The 8,847-nt window shown below is 31.9% G+C and overlaps 1 protein-coding gene across 2 annotated transcripts in view; it reads right to left on the bottom strand.

The window, feature by feature from the left end:
- Positions 1-5,927, bottom strand: part of LOC126884204 (myocardin-related transcription factor B-like) — a 454,025-nt gene extending 448,098 nt beyond the window's left edge. For both annotated transcript variants that reach the window (XM_050650075.1, XM_050650073.1), the window contains exon 1: positions 5,765-5,927. The gene's annotated coding sequence lies outside the window, so the exon portion shown is untranslated. The remainder of the gene's footprint in view (positions 1-5,764) is intronic.
- Between the last annotated feature and the right edge of the window lie 2,920 nt (positions 5,928-8,847).

An 8,847-nucleotide genomic window follows, 5' to 3' on the forward strand; every position in this document is an offset into this window, starting at 1 on the left:
TTATGGTTTTTTTTTATCCACTCCTCTAGAAGAAACCGGCTGACTGCCGAACGGGCTCGTAAGGTAACTTTTATTGCTCACAATTTAAAATTGTTAGACGTAGACCAATCCATGACTGAGCTGGTCACTCGTGAAAAACAAAATCCCACAACTGATCAGTACATTGAAATGCAGATTGTAGATGACTAGGATGAGCTAATGATAGAAATAGATTCTGAATCTGAGGTCTCATCTTTTATCATATCACATCAATTATTTGCTGTTAGGAAGAAAATTTCATTTTTTTAACAAAGAAATTTTGTGTTTTCTGTTGTTATTGTATTTTTTTTATACAAAGAACACTGTTGTTTCGTCTCATAATTTTGTATATAAGATCCTGATTTTTAAAACCCTATTTTTCATCTTCAACAATATTCTTAAGTGCGTCATGGGGTTCATTCTCAGAAAATTCTCCATATCGAAAATATTCTCGAGAATATTCTCCGATTTTTTATTCTCAATAATTTTCCAAGACTAATCTCACCCTTTCTTGTTTTGGTTAATACAGACCAAGAAGTGTTTAGTATTACCAGCTATCTAAGAGTCTCATTAATATTCAGCTCAGTGAGGTGCTATTATTCAAGGTGTGACATTACATAAACAAGGGATCATTTCATAAAACAGTTAAATCCTTTGTTTATAGAATTTCACACATCAAACAATAGCAGCCTGCTGAGCTGAATGAGTCTCTTAGATAGCATGTGGCATTACAGAATCTACCATTACACAAGATAAATATCAAAAATTATTGTTATAGTCGATTTGCTAATCTGAGACACAACTGTCGACACTACAATCATAAAAAGAATGTGTGTGTACTTTGTACGCACGTAAGAAGTTATACTTCTATTATATGATTTCAATGAAATAAATATACTTAAAAGTTTATTTGTATTTTATTTAATTAATAAACTAATTTTGATATTACTTCTTTCAAAAATTTTTTATTAAAACAACACCAAAAACTAAAAAAAAAGGATAACAATCGTCCGTGTTAGGATTTGAACCCGGGACCTTCATGTTATGTAGTCGAATGCTCTACCAATAATCCATCAGGGTTTTATTTTTACGGCTTCTGGGATGTAATTACAATCGATGGTGACAAATAGATCAAGTGAAGTATTATATATAAAAATGTTTAAAATACTTATTATCTTATTATCTAACTTATGTTTTTGTACTGTTAATGGGGGTTTCCCGTAAATAAATAAATAAATAAATAAAATAAATCTTACTCCCAAGGAAGACAAATCCAAAGACACAAAAATTATAATAAATATATTTATTAAAAACACTAATATATTATTTTCAAACCTTAGTTGCGCTGATACATACATACATTGGATGATTTAACAACTAACAACATACTGTCGGTGTGCGCATGCGCCAGGGAATGTAAAAATTCACCCTCGTGCCTAAACAAGCACGAGGAGCACTCCAAAATCATGATTTGGGAGTGCTCCTCGAACATTCGACATGTCTTGGTTTGTTTATTTATATAGTGCATTTTTATTGTGATTGTAGTGTAAACAGTTGTGTCTCAGATTAGCGAATCGACTATATCATATTTTGTTCATTAATGTATGTTATTAAATGGTTAGTTTGAGTAAGTAGGTATTTAACTTGTTAAACACTTGAAAAAGCACAAGTAATTAAGAAAAAATTACAAACTTTGGAGTAAACTTTAGATATCAAAGCACATTTGATCAATTGAACATTGGCTAAAGTTCTTAATTATATTAAAATGATCGAAAAAGTAGAGATATAATATAAAAGTTACAAAACTGATCTCTTTACCAATCTCTACCTACCTACACCTACTTATTGTACTATTAGTATTTGTTGTTGATATAATCTTTATAGGCTATCTTAAACGTTTAAGTAATATTTTTGTGACAAATCTCAATTAAAAACCAGAGAGCCAAATAAAATATTGTCAGTTGTTCTGCTACTGTCGGTATATTATAAAAGATTTGATGCTACTATAGTATGATGCTGCAGCATAAAATCATGGCAGGAAATAGAGAAAAATGGAAGAGATGAATGAATGGAAATTAAAATAGGGTAAAGGAAGCCAACATCCTAATAGGTTAAAGGAAGGGGGAAAAGAAAGACAAGACTATTTTTTACAATTTTTTATAGAATAGGTATGTCCTATTTATATTTTGTCTACTCTGGTATATTGGTCTTCACCATAAAGTTTAAGGTTACATTTTTGTTTTATCAGATAAAACTATGTGTACAATTGATAATAAAGTAATAAACATATATAAAGTAATAAACAGAGCATCATTGCATATGCTTTCCTGACGAGAACAAAGGAGTTCGAAATGGTCCATAGAAAGATGGTAATGATCTCTGGATCGAAATTAAATATAATGCCTTTTATCTAATAAACAGATGTTTAATGCAAACTGTTAAATAAACATCTGATCAAATCACAAAGAAACACAAAGCAGGGTTCGCAACAAAAAAGTTTATGAATAATTTGTACATAAGTAAGTACCTACTGTCAACAAACTGACATAAGAAATGTCAGTTACACACTGCCATCCTCAAATAAAATGCGGTATGTGCAGCCAACTTAAAACCAAGAAATCAGCTCTCAAAGTTTTTTTCTCAGGACTCGTATACATACATACAGCATATTCCAATTTGTTTATTTTGGTAGTAAATAAAATGATACGGCTTTCAGACATTGCACAAGAATAAATATGTGCAGCCAACTTAAAACCGAGAAATCGGCTCTCAAAAGTTTTTTTCTCAGGACTCTATACACCAGCGGTGCTCAAATGGTCGATCGCGATCGACCGGTCGATCGCCAAAGTTTTTGAAGTCGATCGCGATTCACGGAAAAAATACACATGGAAAAGGTGGAGACTGCTTTCACTTGTGGATGATATGAAGTGCATTAACATACAAGTAAAATTAAGATGAAAAACATCTTTAATTACAACTCTCTGTAGTTACAACGTTTTATCAAATAGAAATGTGAAATAAAGTTTTTTATTTTCGATTTTTTTTACTAGCAGTCGATCGCTGGACGCTTGGAATTTATGTGGTAGAACCCATGCAGTGTAAGTCTGAGCACCACTGCTATACACACATACGGCATATTCCAATTTGTTTATTTTGGTAGTAAATAAAATGATACGGCTTTCAGACATTGCACAAGCATAAATAAGGTCACAAGGAAACCACAAATAGCAAAAACTCGATCTTCAATTTATTTGCAGATACCGCGTTTTAATTGAGGACGGCAGCACATATGTTTATTTTGACATTTCATTTCTCACTTCGTAAATAGTTCTCTAAGCTTAAAAGGTCTTTTAAGCTTAGAGAACTTTTAATACAGATAATTTATAATGTATCAAAACTATTGCTTGGGCTTATACAGTACGTAAATCATTCAGCTGGACATAGGGAACATGCATTGTATATATTTAGATACATTGTATTATATTGAGATCACTGTGGCAACTGAGCTCTCTCGATGACAATATGGTTGTTAGCATGATACAAATAAACGTCAAAATATGACAATGTAGTAGCTAAATATTTTTGGCCTAAGGGAATGGGAAAACTGTTTAGTTTTAAAATTAGTTTTTAAATAAAAAATATTTTAAAAATTAGCTAATGTAAACTTTGTTTTTGATTTATTTATGGACAGCCTTGCTTCAAAACCAACTCATTCTATTCGTTCTAACAGCTCTATCACACCAAAAACTGGTACTCGAACAGAAGCTACTGCTTCAACTAACACAGGTTAGGGCAGTTGCCACAATTCTCCCAATGTATATTCCCTATGTCCAGCTGAACGATTTACTTACTGTATCAAATCTTTACTGAAATATTTGTCTATGTGACATATTTTTTCATTTGTGATAATTCTGCACAGAAACACTTTACACCATCATACAATAATTATTGTTGTATGAGACCAGTGAGAAATTATCAATGGAAACATACTATAGTTTATAAAAAAAAAATTGGGAGAGTTCGACAGGAAAAACTATATCAATGAATGAGACCTCAGATTATAAATAAGATATCTAATAAAATAGTAAATTTGACTATATTTTTGACCATAGATTACAACTGGTAACAATAGAGTCCTTAATGTATGCCGATGATATAATACCAATAGCAGATAAATAGAAGAATTAAAAATGAAAATAAAAGAGGGAAAAAGTAAGATAATGATAATCAACAACAAATAACATCAGGAAAATAATGAAATAAAGATGTAAATAAAAATGTAAAAAGTCAGAACTGGAAATAGTTACAACTTACGAATACCTGGAAAGTATAATTACTAGTAACGGAAAAATAGACTGGGAAATAACAAATAGAGCAAATAAATCAATGAAGTTATACAGTAGAGCGTCGATAATCTGAACCCTGGTAATCCGAATGATCGCTAATCCGAACGCAAAAAAAATATAAAATTAAAAAATATGATCGCGGATCGAATTTTTGGATTTAATATGACAATATGGGCAAAATATGACCGCGGATTTTTGTTTTGTTTATGCTGAAATACATACAATATATTTGTTTATTATGCAGGTGTTTTATTCCTTGTAACTAAAACGTATGTACATATGTTACGAGTACTAACATATGTTTGATAATCCGAACAATTTGATAATCCGAACTACCCCTGTACCAATTAGTTCGGATTATCGATGCTCTACTGTACTATATTATGTTAGCGCCAATACTGGGAAAAAAGAAATTACCAGAGAGACAAGGATAAAAATATATAACACAATAGTGAGACTGACTGTGCTCTATGCAAGTGAAAATGGGCAATTCTGGAAAACCAAGAGCAGGATAAAATGCTAAGATGAGATGAGACGAGACACCTAACAACGATAGTTGGAAAGACAAAATGGGATAGATTAGGCAATGAGAATATTAAGAGCATGGCCAACCAAGAACCAATAATGAATAAAATAGCAAAGAGACAAATGGTATCAGCATTTGATGAGGGTACAACACAACAGAATTATAAGAAAAGTTCCTAGGACAAAGAACATCCTAAAAATAAAAAAAGCAGACCAAGAGAAAATGGATACAGCAAGTAGTAGAGCTGGGAAAAATTAAACAAAAATAACTCAGGAAATGAAAAGAATGACAGGAAATAGAGAAGACTGAAAAAGATGGATGAATGAAAATTAAAATAACTAGAATCAATCCCACACCCTAATAGGGTAAAGGAAAGGGAGAAAGAAAGAAAGAAAGAAACATATTTTTTACAATTTTTTATAGAATGTGTATGTCCTATTTATATTTTGTCTACCCTGGTATATTGGTCTTCACCATAAAGTTTAAGGTTACATTTTTGGTTTATCAGATAAAAATTATGAATACAATTGATAATACGGTAATAAACAGATGTTTAATGTGAACTGTTAAATAAACATCTGATCAAATCGCAAAGAAATACAAAGCCGGTTTCGCAACAAAAAAAAGTTTATAAATACTTTGTATATAAGTACCTACTGTCAACAAACAAACTGATATAAGAAATGTCAGTGAAACATTATCGTTTAAAACGATATAAATACTTATTTTTTCATTTTTAAAAGCAAATTTTATAATTCAATTAGTAAAATACCTGTAGAATCAAAGAATATTATCAATCAAAATTTCATGAGGTAGAAAAGTAGAGTGGGTGGACGTAAAACTTTCCGAATTACGTTGGAAAAATAAATATTACCTTTATAGTTTTAAAACCATATCACTGTTACACCTAATAAAGTCTTTCACTGTTATTAATGTACACATTAGTGTTCAAAATGTCAAATTATATCACATAAAACTAACATTTGCACGGACTAATGTCACAATAACTAGACAAACAGCGCCATGTTGTTGGTTGATGACATGGTGACCGCTCTTACCAACATTTTAACACGAAAAGTAACTTTTATTTCTGTAAAATATAGGGAGATTCGAAATATTCGTAATTTTAGTCAAAATAATAAAATTAAATTGAGCGAAAATATAAGTTGAAGATTAGAATAAAACAAAAAGCGGTTGATCGCTAACTGAGTTAACCTGTTAACATCAATAATTTCGCTAACCTCCAGGAAATGCGGGAAAACAATATATACATACAATATCTTAAGATATCTTAACTAATTAACCGAAAATTAATTTTTACTTTAAAAAGAGCAAAGAATATTTGGTATACCTACCTAGTACCGGTGCTAGGGTATCAGGTGCCCGCCTGCAAAACTAGTATAGGCGCCCTTCGGTTTTTTAAAATTAGTATTTTGTGTAACACTGGCGAAGCGTCCATGTAACCACTGTTACCATTGGTAACAGTTAAAAATCTTGCAAATAAATATTTTATGACGATGACTAATTCTATTTAAGAATATTTTTACCAATAGAAATATATTATTATATTATGTGGTAATAGTACCTAACTCAGTATATAGTCAACTACTCGTGGACACGAAAATATTGGCGAGTTTATGTGACTCAGTTGCACTTTATTATACTCTGTTACCAGACTCATTTCTGGTTACAATGGTTATATACCCACGCTGGCGCTCGGGACCGGCTAGTGACTGAAAATTTTGAAGAAACGGCGGTATAAGCGCGCTGTGTATCAGTAGCGCTGTTACCAAATTTAAAATTGGTGACAGTACCTATAAAAAGTGTGCGTGCAGTTAACCATGGATGAGTGTCGCTTCTATCGATCAACTACTTGAAAAGTAATTCTCGTTATATAATTTTGAAGAGAAAAATGAGATTAAAAATTAAAGACCTATTTTAAACAATTTAAAAAATGAATCAACAAAAGTAGTTCGATATTTTAAATTTAGTTGGTACAGTGAAAATCCTTGGTTATATTATGCTTGCAAGAAAATGTACTGTATTGTTGGCCATGTCTTCTGGTTTCTACAGAAAAATGGGTGTACCAGGTTCACGATTTAAATAGTGTTGGATTTTTAAAAAGGAGACATGAAATTTCTCCGTTACCTACATGTAAGATGTATACCCAATTTGATTCAGTTTACCAAAACAAAAATCAAAAGTTCTCTTAACCAAGCTTTTAAAGCAAATATTGCTAAACATAATGAGTTTGTTAAAAAAATAGATAATTATGTATATCCTTAGCACACTTATAATAGACACTGTATGTTTTTGGGCCAAACAAGAACTAGCGTTTCGTGGTCCTTTTGAGTGCGACGACTCTGACAATCGAGGAAATTACAGGGAATTGTTAACATTAACTGACAAAAAAGATGAAAAATTTTGTTAACATCTAGAAACATCTGTTTTCTAGAGAGTTTCAAGTGATATACAAAATTATATTATAGAAGCTACACTCATCGGCACAAAATTCCGCCACCCAAAATTTTTGATTAGGTTTGACAATTTATAACTTTATTATTTGTGCTCCGATTTTCAAAATTCTTGCACCAGTTTGTAGGTACATGTATTCATATTGTTAGGTATTATTCCGGTAACAAAAAAATTTTGCTTGCATGTCATTGTACAGGGGTGAAAGGAAGCGTTGTATTTTTTTCTAATTTTAAAAAATTCTGTGGAAAAATGAAATAGCTGATTTTGTTTCATAGTCCTGTTATATTTTCCCGGAGACATCACCAACATTTTGGTTTTTGAATTCTCCGAATATCTTTTTTCTTGTAAGAGCTGTACCATTTTTTGTAAATAAAAACACTGATTGACTCATACAATTGAGGTTGGATTGATAAGATTAGAATGTCCCGCATGCAGCCCAGATCTCAATCATATTGAGCATTTATGGGATGAATAAAAAAGCTATTTGCCGTCATGATTTGCCATCAACAATGACAGTACAATTGGAAGAAACCACAAAATCCATACCAATTAACAGATTAGTGCGACAGGGAGATGTTATTTCTCCTAAATTAAACTATTTACATTAGCACTGGAAGATGTTTTCAAAACAATGGAATGGACAAACATGGGAATAAACATAAATGGAAAGAAACTAAACCACCTAAGATATGCAGACGATGTAGTAGTCATATCATCAAGTTTTGAAGAACTACAAACCATGCTAACCGAACTAGCAAATGAATCCGAACAAATAGGTCTAAAAATGAATTTTGCCAAAACAAAAACAATGACAAACACACAAGATAATAGAAACGTAATACTAAACGACACCACAATAGAAGCGGTTAATGATTATATATTTGGGACAGATGATAAAAATAAATAAGGAAAACCAAACAGCGGAGGTAAAAAAGAAGGGTCAGATTAGCCTGGGCAGGATTTGGAAAATTAAAATGGGACCTAAAGAATAAAAAAATACAACAATACTTAAAAACAAGAGTGTTTGACCAGTGCATACTCCCAATTCTCACATACGCATGCCAAACATGGATCTTGACCAAGGCAAACATGGTTAAATAATAAAGACACAAAGAGCCATGAAGAGAGCAATGCTAGGAGTAAAATTGACAGACAAAAATCAAAACAACTGGGTCAGAAATAGAACAAAAGTCAAAGACGCAGGCCAACATATAGCCAGGCTAAAATGGAGCTTCGTAGGTCATAACGCTAGACAAACGGACAATAGGTGGAATAGCACGATACAACAATGGAGACCATGGACAGGAAATTGAGCAAGAGGACGACCCCAGATGAGATGGGGAGACGACATTAAAAAGATAGGAGGAACGCACTGGAAACAGAAAGCACTAAACAGAAGCGAATGGAGAAAACTGGGGGAAGCCTATGTTCAAAATTGGACGAATTAAAGGGCAAAAGAAGAAGAAGAAGATTTGCCGTCAT

The sequence above is a fragment of the Diabrotica virgifera genome, chromosome 5, assembly GCF_917563875.1.
Source record: "Diabrotica virgifera virgifera chromosome 5, PGI_DIABVI_V3a".
Taxonomy (NCBI): Eukaryota; Metazoa; Arthropoda; class Insecta; order Coleoptera; family Chrysomelidae; genus Diabrotica; species Diabrotica virgifera.